General features: G+C 51.7%; 1 pseudogene; it reads right to left on the bottom strand.

Annotated features, from left to right (window-relative positions):
• Positions 1 to 945: 945 nt before the first annotated feature.
• The window catches only part of LOC114486372 (heterogeneous nuclear ribonucleoprotein A1-like 3), a 15,356-nt pseudogene continuing 2,385 nt past the window's right edge, over positions 946 to 13,916 (bottom strand).

Below are 13,916 nucleotides of genomic sequence, written 5' to 3'. Positions count from 1 at the left end.
GCATCCCCTATTATTAGCGGTGCATTTGTTACAACTGATGAGCCTTTATTAATACACTATTGTTAACTGAAAGTCAGAGTTTATATCGGGCTCATTCTTGGTTTTGTACATTTTATGGGTTTTGACAAATGTATAGTGACGTGTCTGCACCATTACAGTATCAGAGTAGTTTCACCGCCCTAAAAATTCCCAGGGCTTTGCCTTTTCACCCCTCCCCCATCCCCTGGCAGCTACTTACAGGTGTTTGTCCTGCCGCCTCTGGGCCTGACCCCAGGGTGCACCCACCAGGGGCAGTGTGACCCATCACGGCCTTGGGGCTCAACCCGGCATGTGGAAGGGAGTCTGCCATCTCGGTGCCCGGAGGAGGGATGGCCTAGAATAGAATTTGGGGGCTGGAAGGCCTTTGGAGGAGCCTCCAGGGTTCAGACCCAAATACCTCCTATCTCAGGTGAGGAAACCAAGGACCAGAGATGGGATGTGAGTTTCCAGTCAGCACAGCTGGTTGGAACAGAAATCTGTATCCAGGCCTCAGAGAGGGCATAGGTTCAATCCAGCTTCTTTTTTAACAATAGGAGCTAAGTTAGTAAAAAGGACCAAAAAATAAATTTTGCAAAGAGCTAGCCACTTGCCTGTTTTTTGTTTTTTTTTAAAAAAGACACATTTATTCAGCGTCATGATCAGACTATTACACTTAGCAATCAACAGCATGGGTGCAAAAAAAAAAAAAATCTACATTAAAACCCTTTGTTGGAATGCTTTACACTTTCCACAGAACAGGAACTAAAATAACCTGTTATACAATTAGTCACAAATACAGTCCTCAAGTTTTTTTGCCCATACACATGAGTATTGTCTAAAACATGTCTTCTTTGCAGCCGCTAGGCCCTGCCACCACTGTGCTTGGCTGAGTTCACAGATCTGTTGTAACCTGTAGCTTCCCTGTCACTTCTCTGTCTCTCCTCTCCTGCCGAGCTTAGTTTCCTGGCAGTAATCAAAGCCTTCTGCCACTGCCATAGCTACTGCGGCTGCTGGAACCACCATAGCCACCTTGGTTTCGGGGTTTGGCAAAGTATTGGCCTCTACCGCCATAGGGGCCAGAACGTCTGCCTGCAAAGTTTCCTCCTTTCATGGGTCCAAAATTTGAAGATCGATTGTTGTAACTGCCAAAACCATTGTAGCTTCCACCACCTCCAAAATCGCTTCCATCGTTACCAGATCCATTATAGCCATCCCCACTGCCACCATAGCCACCGCCACCGCGGCTGCCACCAAAGGCACCTCGACCACTGAGGTTTCCTCCATGACCAAAGCTGTCATTCCCACCAAAACCACCTCCACGACCACCACCAGAGTTTCCGGAACCACTTCGACGTCTTTGGCTGCGTGAGGCACTAGCCATCTCTTGCTTAGATAGGGCTTTCCTTACTTCACAGCTGTGGCCGTTCACCGTGTGGTATTTCTGACAGTCTTGTCTACAGAGTCATGGTCATCGAAGGTTACGAAAGCAAAGCCTCTCTTTTTGCCACTGCCTCGGTCAGTCATGATTTCAGTCACTTCAATTTTCCCGTACTGTTCAAAATACTCTTAGGTGATGTTTGTCAGTGTCTTCTTTAATGCCACCAACAAAAATCTTTTTCACAGTTAAGTGGGCACCAGGTCTTTGAGAATCTTCTCTTGAGACGGCCCTCTTTGGCTCCACAACTCTCCCATCCACCTCGTGTGGCCTTGCCTTCGTGGCCGCGTCCACCTCCTCCACGGCGGCGTACGTGACAAACCCGAAGCCTCTGGAGCGCTTGGTGCTTGGGTCCCTCGTGACCGCACGATCTGTGAGCGCTCCCCCTGCTCAGAATGGCTCCTCAGACCCTCATCGGTTGTTTCAACGCCCAAGCCTCCGATGAAGAGCTCCCGCAGCTGTTCGGGCTCTTTGGGTGACTGACTTAGACGCGACGGCAGTGGGGGGGGCGGGGGAGAACGTCAACGATGCTTGCTCGGCGGCGTCCGCGAGCAGAAAGGAGCCACTTGCCTGTTTTGAGTGTCATCATTAACCTGCCCTGTGGGGGGCTCTGGCCCAAGGTGGGGTGCCTGGAACCCCCAGTGGCCACTGGGCTCTGAGGGAGGACGCCGTGTGCCCCCCGTGCCCCCGGTTCTACCCGAGAACGCTGAGTTCCCACGAGGAGCCGCCCGACGTGTGCCCTGCGTGTGCCCGAGGGGCCGCGGGCAGGCCCTGCCCTGGAAGGAAGGGGAAGTGGGCAAATAGCATCTCCTGGAGCCGCTGGTCTCCACGTACCTGCTGCGTTAGGCTTTGACCCACAGCGCCTGCAGCCCTTCTATGCAGAGTGCCCTCCAGCCTGCCATCAGATTGAGGGCGCTGCGGTTTTCGTGGCTCCCGAAAGTTCCCGGAGCAGCTGCCCACCCTAATGGCCCTGGCCACAGCGTGGAGGAATCCCAGGAAGTGACACACTCACGCAAGGCCAGTGGATGACAAAGGGCAACTTGGAGCAAGAGCTTTGTCGCTGGACGCAAAGACACCAAGAGAACTGACATTAGAGGATGGGCGACCTTGTATGATAATTACAACTGACACCTGGGTGCGCAGGGCAGCCAGGCCCGTGCCAGGGGCTCCGTCTGTACCGTGAGTCTGCAGGACGGTTGTTACCATCTTTTGTAATGGAAACGTAAGCTAGAAGGTCGAAGTCAACTAGAGAGAGCACGGTGTGATAGAGAACTTGGCTAGAAGTTGCAAGACCAGGATTTGGTTCTGGCTCGGTCATGACTCTACCATGTGGGTTTTTTTTTTTTTTTTTTTTTTTTTTTTTGTGGTATGCAGGCCTCCCTCTGCTGCGGCCTCTCCCGTTGCGGAGCACAGGCTCCGGACGCACAGGCCCAGCGGCCATGGCTCACGGGCCCAGCCGCTCCGCGGCACGTGGGATCCTCCCAGACCGGGGCGCGAACCCGGTTCCCCTGCATCGGCAGGCGGACGCGCAACCACTGCGCCACCAGGGAAGCCCTACCATGTGGCTTTGAGCAACTCACTCAAATCTCTCTGGAAACCTGTTACCCCACCCGTAATGGAAGGGGATCAATTTGGAAGATTTCTGACATTTTCCAACGGTGACACCCTGTGACTGCGTTATTTCCCTGGTTTAGGTGTCAGGAGACCAGGGGGTCTGCAGTAGGCCTGGACCAGCGGGGCACAGGTGCTGACAGATACCACTCTGGGGGGGGGGTCTCAGTAGGTGGTTGCCCCCAGGGCTGTAACTGCTGTTCCGGGTCTGGGATGGCCTGGGACTGCTGGGGTTGGCAGGACCCACGGTAGGTCAGAGCAGCAGTGCCCCCCGCTCAGAGGGCCAGGGGAGGGATGGATGTGGTGGGATGAAAGGGGAGGTGGGAATTCTCTGGCGGTCCATTGGTTAGGACTCTGCACTTTCACTGCCAAGGGCGTGGCCAAAAAAAAAAAAAAAAAAGAAAGTTCCATCCCTGGTTGGGGAACTAGGATCCTGCAAGCCATGCAGCGCGGCCAAAAAAAAAAAAGGGGGGGGGTCCGGGGGAGGTAAGGAGTTGCCTACCTCCCATCCATGACAGTGACGAGATGTGATTCTCTTGTCTCCGTTCTGTGTGCGTATTTCTGGGCACAAAGTACAAAGAGAGGTCAGAGGGCTTCAGCCAGGACAGAGGAAAAAAAGATGGCGCTCATCCCTGTTCACTCTCGTGACATCTAGAAGGTCAGGGGGTGTCGGCTCCCCTCTGAAATCTACCCGCGCTGCTTCAAAGCTCATGCAGTGCACAGTTGTTCAGACTTTTTTGTCCACAACGCAGTAACATGTATATTTTATTCATGTCTATGTGTGAATAATTGAAACAATTTTAGGAAACAATGAGATGCATTCGTATTTTATTCTAATTTATATTTTGGTGGTTGTATAATCCGCTAAATCGATTTCATGATCCACTGATGGGTTGGCGCTGTTAGTTAGAAAACTGTGGCTAAATGCTTCTGGAGCAGCCAGTTCAGCCTGGGATGCAAGTTAGAGCGAATAAATAAAAGCACCTTCTTCGTTATGCTTAACTTAGTGCAGAAGCCCTTGCGTTCTATTCAAGTCCCTGGTGTTTGCTGCTTCCCCTGAACTCCTTGTACTTTTCAAGCTGTATCATGTGGTCACGGAGCAGGTGGTGACACACAGGTAGGAATGGAAGAATCTTTGGGCACCTGCAGAAATGTTTAGGAAGAATCTTTTGATAAACAGTTTTATAAATATGGACACTGGATAGTCTCCAGATTCTGAGCTGAAAACTGTGTGGACTTTGGCTCCTGGGCCAAATCCCAGAGCCACATTGGGTAGGTGGTTGAGAGCAGAACGTAGGTCTCTAAGCCCTGAGTCTTGCATAAGAGCCCCCTGCGTGGAGGAGGGTGTGTCTCGGAGCTGCCAGCAGGCTGTGACCTTATAAACACGTTCCCTGGGTGCTCAGTTTCATTCTCATTCAAGTTTTCTGTCCTGCGGTTTGTCTTGAAGCCCAGACCCAAACCATGTGATTTTCTCCCTGTGGTGCGCCCCGCTGCCCCTGGGGCTCTAGGCAGGCGGCTGGAGAGGCAGCTGTCGGGGGCCATTTGGGTCTGCGGGACACGCCCAGCAGCGTCTCCACTTTCCCTCGTGGTTGCTTTTTTCCTTCCTGGAGAGGACTTAACATGTGGGAGGCCCGATGACTAGCAGAGTCACCTAGCTGGCCGGGCAGTGGATGACACCCACAGAGGGTTCAACACCAAGGCTACCACAGTCTCAGTTAGTGGCTTGGCATTTTATTTGTGGGTAAATAACCCTCCCCAGAAACCCAGCGCTGGTCTTTGCAGACCCTCTCTTAAGGTTTGTCTTAGTAAAATCGTGAAATGTCAGAGTTGAAAACAGCCCTAGAAATTAAGGGCCAGCTGTCTTCTGACAGACAGCCACTTCTGTTTGTCCTTGCTTTCAGATGGGCCAAGTGGCCCGAGAGATCCCGTCAGAACATCCTCCTCTGATCATGAGGTCTTGGTGTTTCCTGTACCCTAGGCTGTCATCAGTCATTTATGTCTCAGCGTGAATGAGCTTCTTGGCACCTCTTCCAGTGTCGGTTTTGTGTGGGGAAAGACTCCCGTTTGAGTCCTGCCCGTGTGTCCGGCAGCGTGGAGGAGCGCGTCCCTGGGTGAATAAGCGTCTCCCTGCTGTCAGCTGACTGGTGGGTGGAAGGAGACGGTGGGTGGGTACCACACAGCATCGTCACACGCCTGGTGGAAACTCACACCACTTACCCAGCAAGCGACACGAGAACAATTCTCATCATTCCACAGATGACGCCAGAATGTGATTTCGGGACTTTTCCAACCTGCTGTTCTCCTTTACACGTTGTAAATCTTCCATGACAGTAAAAAATAGGACTATTTGGGCTGTTTCCTGTTTTTCACTGAACCTGCAGGAGCGAAGACCTTTCACACCCGTCTTTTCCTCTCATCCATCTGTCTCCCTTGGGGATTTCGAGGTCCTTGACAAAGTCAGGGCTCTGTGTGTACAGAGACCCCCTGCTGACCGAGTGGGCCCCACTCCCCTCCCCAGGGGTAGCTGACTGTCTCCAAACTGCCACCTTCCTGCGGCCAGATTCGCCCAAGGTCAGCACCCATCAGCTCGAGGGTGGTGGGGGGAGGGGTCTAGGTTTCTGTGTCAGTCAGGTCTCCGGAGACAGAACCAAGAGGAGTGAGAGATACACATACCTGTATACGCATATACACATCCTACATGTATGTCCTTAATATACACACATATATATATCCTAAATATATATTTATCACGTATTAATATATTAAGTATATACAATGTATACTTAATATAAATATCAACGAATAGTAACAGTTGTATATATTACATATATTACACATATTATATTAACTTATATCATTATATGTTATATATCACAATAGGCTATTAACTGATATATGTTATTTATATTGTAAATACAATTATAGTATTAAGATAATAAATATTACATATCAAGGGATTTGTTTTAACGAATTGGCTCGTGTTGGTGGGAACTGGCAAATGCTGAATCCACAGGGCAGGCCAGCAGGTGGAAACTCAGGCAGGAGTTGCTGCTCAGATCTTGAGGCAGAATTTCTTCTTCTTTGAGAAACCTCAGTTTTTGCTCTAAGGCCTTCAGCTGACTGGATGAAGGCCACCCACATCGTGGAGGGTAACCTCCTTTCCTTAAACTCTGTTGATTATAGGTGCTAACCTCACCTACAGATACCTTCACAGCAGCATCTAGCTTAGTGCTGATTAAACCACTGGGTGCTGTGGTCTGACCAAGTTGACACACGAAATTAACCAGCACAGGCTCTGTGATGGCGCTTGGCCATCAGAGCCCAAAGCTCTCTCCTCTATAACACCACTCTCCTCCCATCACCTGGCTTGGCCTAAAACACCACCTGTGGAGACTGGGATTGCTCTGGATTGAGGCAGCACCTGCAACCCCGGCCATATTTGCTGACAAGAGCGCGAAAGTTGCCTGCGATGGGCTCTGGGGGGCTGCAGCAGAGCAGACGGCTCGGTTCCTCACCTGTGTCTCCTGGGCGCCCTCAGGCACTTGCCTCCTTCCCTGCTGACCGTTAGCTGACCCAGACCCCCGGCGTCCTCCACCCAGCCTGCCCCCCCACTGCCTCTAGCCGGGAGGAGCGCGGGCTGGAAGAAGACAAGAGGCTGGGGCCTAGTCCTTAGTGGTTAGCAGAGGCTGGACTCAACCTGGCCTGGGACCCTTTGCCTTTAAGAGGTCACTTTGGGGGCCTGAGCTGGGAAGGTGCGGAGGGCGGGCCCTGGGAATGTGGATCGGGGTCCCCAGGCGTCCCACAGCCCGAGTCCCTGTCCCCCTCTGCACAGCATCCTTGGCTGTAGAGCCAGGAGGCCACGGGTCCTTCCAAGGTTCCATTTACCTCTGGTCAAGCAAAGGCCGCCCACAAGGCAGGGCCTGGCCCCATGGCCTTTCAGCAGGAAAAAGAGCCTCTGGCAGCAGCCTGCACTGTGTAACCCCGCTTCAGGATTGCCAGGCTCTGGTTATTAACCAGCCTGTCTTCTGCTTGGGAAAGGGATAAAGACGGCTCTCTAATTATAGGAGGGGCAGCTAGCGTCTTTGCAGAAGCTCCTCACCTGATTTCAGACCCAGGTGGAGCGTGAGAGACTGCCCTGGCTTCCCAGGTCGGTGGTTGCCTCGGGTGACGCCCTTGGCCTCTCCGTGGCCTTGATTGGTGAGGCCGGAGTGCGTCTTGGCCAGTGGTCCTGATGCAGCCCAGTTCCGTGTGAGAGCTCACACCACGGGAAGGGCCGTCTTTTTTTTTAACCTTTTTTAAAAATTGAAGTCTGCTTGATTTACAGTGTTTCAGGTGTGCAGCAAAGTGATTCAGATATATATATATATATTCTTATTCAGATTCTTTTCCATCATAGGTTATTACAAGACACTGAATATAGTTCCCTGTGCTATACAGTAGGTCCTTGTTGTTTATCTAGTTTACATATAGTAGTGTGTATCTATTAAACTCCTAATTTATCCCTCCCCCGCTTCCCCCTTTGGTAACCATAAGTTTGTTTTCTATGTTTGTGAGTCTGTCTCTGTTTTGTAAATAAGTTCATTTGTATCATTAGATTCCACATATAAGTGATATCATGTGATATTTGTCTTTGATTTACTCCACTTAGTATGGTAATCTCTAGGTCCAACCACGTAGCTGCAAATGGCATTATTTCATTCTTTTTTATGGCTGAGTAGTATTCCATTGCATATATGTACCACATCTTCTTCATTTATTCCTCTGCTGATGGACGTTTAGGTTGCTTCCATGTCTCGGCTATTGTAAATAGTGCTGCTATGAACATAAGGGTGCATGTATCTTTTCAAATTAGGGTTTTCGTCTTTTCCAGATATATGTCCAGGAGTGGGATTGCTGGGTCATGCGTTAGTTCTATTTTTAGTTTTTTAAGGAACCTCCGTACTGTTCTCCATAGTGGCTGCACCAACTTGCATTCCCACCAACAGTGTAGAAGGGTTCCCTTTTCTCCACACCCTCTCCAGCATTTATAATTTTAAGCCATTTTGTTGGTGGCCATTCTGACCAGAGTGAGGTGATACCTCACTGTAGTTTCGGGAAGGACCTTCTCTTGTATCATCCTATCTGGTCTTCACAACATTGCCCTGTGATACAGAAGGCACTATAGCCTCATTTTACAGATTGAAAAACTGAGGCCCTTGGAGACTAAAACGCTTTCCTCCATGCCAGAGTTAGGGGAGAGCTGAGGGGAGAATGCGGTCTCTTGACCGCTCTGGTCTAGGGCTTCTGAAGCTACTTGTTGTTGAGAAAAGAGTTTACTGTCTGGTGCTGCTGTGGGGCTGGAGAGGCCACTGGTTGAGGAATTGGGGACAGCAGTGGCGCTGGATACTCCCTTAACACCAAGGAGGGTCAGGCTGCCAGATTTCTGCCTTTTGCACGGCCCAGGGCTTCTTTCTTGGGAGAAAGTACTGCCCACCGCGGGGCCAAAGCACTTTCCCCCCCGCTGTTGGTCAGTAGGCATCACCCGGGCACAAAGACCCGGGGTCGTTGGCCAGGGCAGCGAGGGGGCCCCCAAACAGCTGTATGAATCGATCCCGGGACCACCAGGGAGGTGGGAGGGTGGGAGGGTGGCAGGAGCGAAAAACAGTGGTTTCCTTTTCTCTTTTATATCAGGAAGCCTCTCAGAGTGCGGTCAGGAACCGTGATGTCTTCTGTGGAAAATAAATAATTCTGGAACTTCTCCGAGAGCTAAGTTGAGGCATTTTCCCTAATTTGTCCCCTGTCCCTCCCCCGTTGCCGAGTTCCAGTGATTCTGGGTTGGTTCCTTCTTTTTCTGAGAGTCGTTATGTAGCATGACTGTTCTCAAAGGCTCTGAGTGACCATGGCTCTGGTCACCGCCCCCAACATTGGTACCAAGAATTGCCCGTTTGGTGGTTTTGAGGGATTGAGCAAAGCCAGTCCATCTGGAGACGCCTCCCTTGAGTATCCCACGTGAGGGCCTCACCAAGGCCTTCGCCACAATTGCAACAGATCGGGTGCAGACGAGGTTAGATGGTGCGAGCAGCCCCCCACGTTGGTGACGGGGAGCACGGGGGTCAGGGGGCCAGGCAGGGCAGGGGGCCAGGTACCCGTAGTCGGAGGACACCACTCACGGCTTTCCAGAATCATGCCGAGCATCCGCTGGGATGCACCTGGCGTTTGTACTAGCGATCCATGTGCTTAAAATTGAGAGACCTTAGAAATCACCTGAGAAACTAGAGGGTTAGTACTTAAGAAGCAGATTGAGACACACATTAAGATAGAAAGCCAAATATGTGTCTGGGTCCTGACCCGCTCAGCTATGAAGCATCACCAGGGAAGCAAGGGGCACCCCCCCATCCCTCCGTTGGTGGAGCCCACACCGCGTCTGGAGACTCTGCCCCGAGCTGGGAGAGCAGTGGAGAGTATTTGGTAGTTTGAGAGATGAAGAAAATGATTTTGATGACAAATCCTAGAAGATGAGAAGCATTTTATCCTGGACCTAGCAGTGCTCCCCTAAACCACCCCGATCCCACCTGCTGTTTAGCCCAACAGGTAAGAACAGAGAACGTCTGAGCCAACAGGCATCTTCGGAAATTATCTAGTTAAACCCTCTCATCTGGCAGATGGAAAACTGGATTCAGACGTGCCCGAGATCCCCCAGATCTCCAGATGGTAAACCACAGAACTGGGCTGGAACCTGGCCTTCCGGCTGCATCTCTGTGAACAGGTCGTGTTTTTATGTGCCCGAGGGGTGCGGGCTCGTCGACGCCCAGACAGCGCCCTGGGTCTGCTGTCTGCACCCGGGTAGCCCCAGATGCCGCTGATGGACACTCTTTGGGCTCAGGTCTGCTCAGCAGGGGAGGAGCACGAAACTGTCCTCGAAGTGTTCCCTCCTCGGTAGGAGTCTAACGGCAGGTAGTTACACAGGAATGTTCTGTGGTCACCCCGACGTTTAAAACCCCTGGTTGGCCCTCAGGTGCGGGCCATGGCCCCTGACACTGGCAGCCTTTCTGTCTGTCCCGTGTGTGCACTTTCACCAGGGCTCTTTCTGGGGTAGGCCAGCTGCATCAACAAAGGAGTTTTGTAAGACAAAGCATCAGAAATGCTGAAAAGGCAGAACTATATCTGGCCGATACACACCTACTGTCAAGGCTAAGACGGGAGTAGAAGAGCCCTCATTTCTCAAGAATTCACACATCAGTTGGTTGTAAACAGTATAGAGAAATGTTGGGATAAGTGGCCGGGAGTGGGTGAGCTATCAATAAGACCCCAAACTACACAAAATATGGACGATCGAATTTGCTGGTGGGCTGCTTGATACTTTTCTGTCCTTTGCGACATCAGCATGAAATACTTTTTAAAAACTTTCTATTGAAGTACAGCTGATTTACAATGTTGTATTAGGTGAATTACTTTTAATTAAGAAGTAGACCTTAAAGAGACAGTATCACAGGCTGCCTTGGTAGTGAATCACGGAACTGTACAGACCCTCCTCCGTCCGTTCTCTTGCCCTGTGATCTCACTGTGCCACGGAGACTCACTTTGCATAGAAGAACCCTGTATCTTCACAGCCTCCAATACCAAGTTGCTTTTTTTAGTCTTTTTGTTTTCAGTTTTGTGGCCGTGTTGGGACTTCGTTGCTGCACGCGAGCTTTCTCTAGTTGCAGGGAGCAGGGGCTACTCTTCGTTGTGGTGCGCGGCCTTCTCATTACGGTGGCTTCTCTGGTTGCGGAGCACGGCCTCTAGAGCACAGGCTGCAGTAGTTGTGGCACGCGGGCTCAGTAGTTGTGGCGCACGGGCTTAGGTGCTCCGCGGCATGTGGGATCTTCCCGGACCGGGGCTCGAACCTGTGTCCCCTGCGTTGGCAGGCGGATTCTTAACCACTGCGCCACCAGGGAAGAGTCCCCCGGGTTGTTTTTTGTCACTGGAGCTGAGCCATCCTAAGGCGGTGGGAGGGTTTAATAGAAAGAGCTCTGAGCTAGAAGCGGGTGGACCTGGGTTATAGGGCCTGCTTGCTACTGTCTGGTTGTCTGGCCTTGGGCAAGTGGCTTAACCTCTCTGACCCTCCGTATCTTCATCTATAGACTGGGGTGATACCACTTGCCTTTCCTACTTGTATGGGCTCCTCTGAGGACCAAATGAGGCAACAAATGGAAGTTTTAAGGACCTTCTAACGGCAAATTAACGACAGCTCTGCTGCCGAGACCTTACTTTTTTGAGTTAGACTTTTGGCTTTTGCATGAAATTCTGAAGAGGGGCAGGGATGGGGAATTAAGGTTGGCTCGCATCTTGGGAATTTTCTCAAACCTGGGGCTTTTCTCTTTTGTCCTGTTGCTTTCCTGACAGGCGACTTTATCAGCCCAAATCCTGAAAATGCACTTTCCCCAGAGACCCTGCTATTTATCTCCGGAGCACGCGGTCAGGGTCTAAAATAGAGTGTGTGCAGCGGAGGACAGTCCCAGAGGACAGAGCCGTCTCTTGGTGCCTCAATGTGGCCCAGTGAACTGGACACCCAGCACCAGGGAGGGTCTGAATGCCTGCCGACGGGGAGAGAGAATTCAGGATGGCCAGATGTGGACAAAGCAGTGAGGGAGGCACAAAGCTCTGGTGGGCGTTTAAACTTCAGAAACCCCGTGAGCAGGGTGAGCTCCTGGTGCCTGGCCTTCTGGAATGTCAGCCGAGCTGAGAGGCCAGGTCCCCAGTCATTCCACCTGCTAATAGTCTCATGGTCACCGCTGCAGTCGGAGATTTTCCCACACCAGCCTCCACGGTGCGCGCGGTTTCCTGGTGAGCTCGGGGAGGTGAGAGCCGAGATTAGAATCGTGGAATGTGGGGTGGGGGAGCCTTCCAGCAAAGTCCACTACTGGTGCCAAGGGACTGCTCTGTGGGGATGCTTGACCGAGGAAGACGCACCGCGCGCTGCCGTGGTCGCCGATGTAGAGCCCTCCTTGTCTCGCTCTGGGCGGGACGAGCTTCAGGGGACCAGCCACAGGCCCGCCCAGGGCTCCAGGCAGCCTGGGATGGGAGCGAGACCCGCGTCCTGGTCTCGGCTCTTTCAAGACCGCCTTGTCCTGAGTCACTTAACCGCCAGGGCCTCAGTCGCTAGAGCGTGATGGTTCTGCGAGGAATAATCGAGTATGTGCGACAGGGCTTTGGTGTTTAGAAGCTGCTCTGCTGAACAAAAGTGAGAGGGTAATGATTATTGGAAACCGCAGAGGAATGTACTCATTAAAATAGGAGCTAAGCGTCCACACCTGGTTCCTCCTCCTCCTCCTCCTGCAATCTCGCGGGGTCCGCCCGTTCGCCGCCCCTCCTGCCCATCGGCACAGGCGTGCACCCCCTACACGTGCTGCCCGGGCAGGGGCTGCTTTGTCCAGGAGTTGATTTCAGACGCTTCTGCACACCTGCTGCATGTGGCGCAGAATAGCAAGATGAATGCTTTCCCCTCACCCTTGACCGGTTCACAGTCCTGTTAGAGAAACAGACTGATAAATGATATTAAGATAGCACGGTAAGTCCTGTAATCAAGGTAGTCTGAGGTGCTGTGGAAGCACAGATAAGAGAAGAATGAATTCTGCCTGAGGGATCGTATCTGAATTGGGCTTTGCATGACAGTAGGAGTTCATCCCGTGAGCCAGGATCTTGGGGCTGGGAGCTGGAGGCAAGTGGGCAGGAGGAAAGGGCTCCAAGCTTCAGAGAGGCGGCCAGCTCCGTCCTGCAGGGACCCAAGTGAAGCGAAGTCTGTTCTCTGAGGAAGGGGTTGTACGGCTGGCGAAGGGTGACCTTGAACCGAGGAGCTGGGACAGCATTCCAGGCAAAGTGTCCACAGACGCACAGCTGTGTTTAAAAAGCTGTCAAGATCCTGCCTGGGCTCTTGCTGAAAGAAGGAGATGGGGTGCAGAGCACATCAGAAATAAGGCTGCAGAGGTTGGCAAATCCACGGGACCTGTATTGGAGCCTGCAGGGCCCGGCTGAGAGCTCCTGACTGTGAATCACCTGGGGGGAGCTGGTGGCTCCCCGCCTGGGCTGCTGGCTGGGTCACCGTGAAGCCTGCACTGCACCGCAGACCGATCGACTCTGTGGTGGGACCCAACTCCCAAGGTGCAACCAGCCTGGGATGCTGAAATAAACCAGCACCAGAGAGGCTGAGTGTGGAATCTGCCTACGTGAGAGAGTGCCAGCAAGTCCCAGTGGACTAGGTGTGGGAGCCATTGCCTAGGCTATGGTGGAGGCCCTGGGGCTTTAGGGCAGAGGCCAGCACAATGGGGCCACGGTTTTAAGAATCACTGTTCTAGCAGAGGTTTGCAGATAGCTTGAAACAGGCTAAGCTGAAAGATTTAGAGAACAATTAGGAAACCCAAAAGAGAGCCAGGCAAAGGAGGGTGCAGACCTGGACCCCACAGCAGAGGGGTTGGGAGGGTGGAAGGGGTAAAAAGAAAGATGAGGTACACAGAAAACTGCAAAACTTTGCTGAAAGAAATTAAAGAAGACACAAATAAATGGAGAGACCTCCCATGTACATGGATTGGAGACTTAATATTGAGATGGCAATACTACCCAAAGTCATCTACAGATTCAGTGCAATCCCTATCAAAATCCCAATGGCATGTTTTTGCAGATATAGAAAAATCCATCCTAAAATTTGTACGAACTCTCAGGGGACCCCAAGTAGCCAAAACAATCTTGAAAAAAATAAAAGAACAAAGTTAGAGGTCTCACACTCCCTGATCTCAAAACTTATTACAAAGTTACAATCATCAAAACAATGTGGTACTGGCATAAAGACAGACATATAGACCAATGAAATAGAACAAAGAGTCCAGAAAGAAACTCT

This window comes from Physeter macrocephalus, chromosome 5 (genome assembly GCF_002837175.3).
Source record: "Physeter macrocephalus isolate SW-GA chromosome 5, ASM283717v5, whole genome shotgun sequence".
Taxonomy (NCBI): domain Eukaryota; kingdom Metazoa; phylum Chordata; class Mammalia; order Artiodactyla; family Physeteridae; genus Physeter; species Physeter macrocephalus.
The sequence above is the reverse complement of the archived record's forward strand: the minus strand, read 5'-3'. Positions and strand labels throughout refer to the sequence as shown.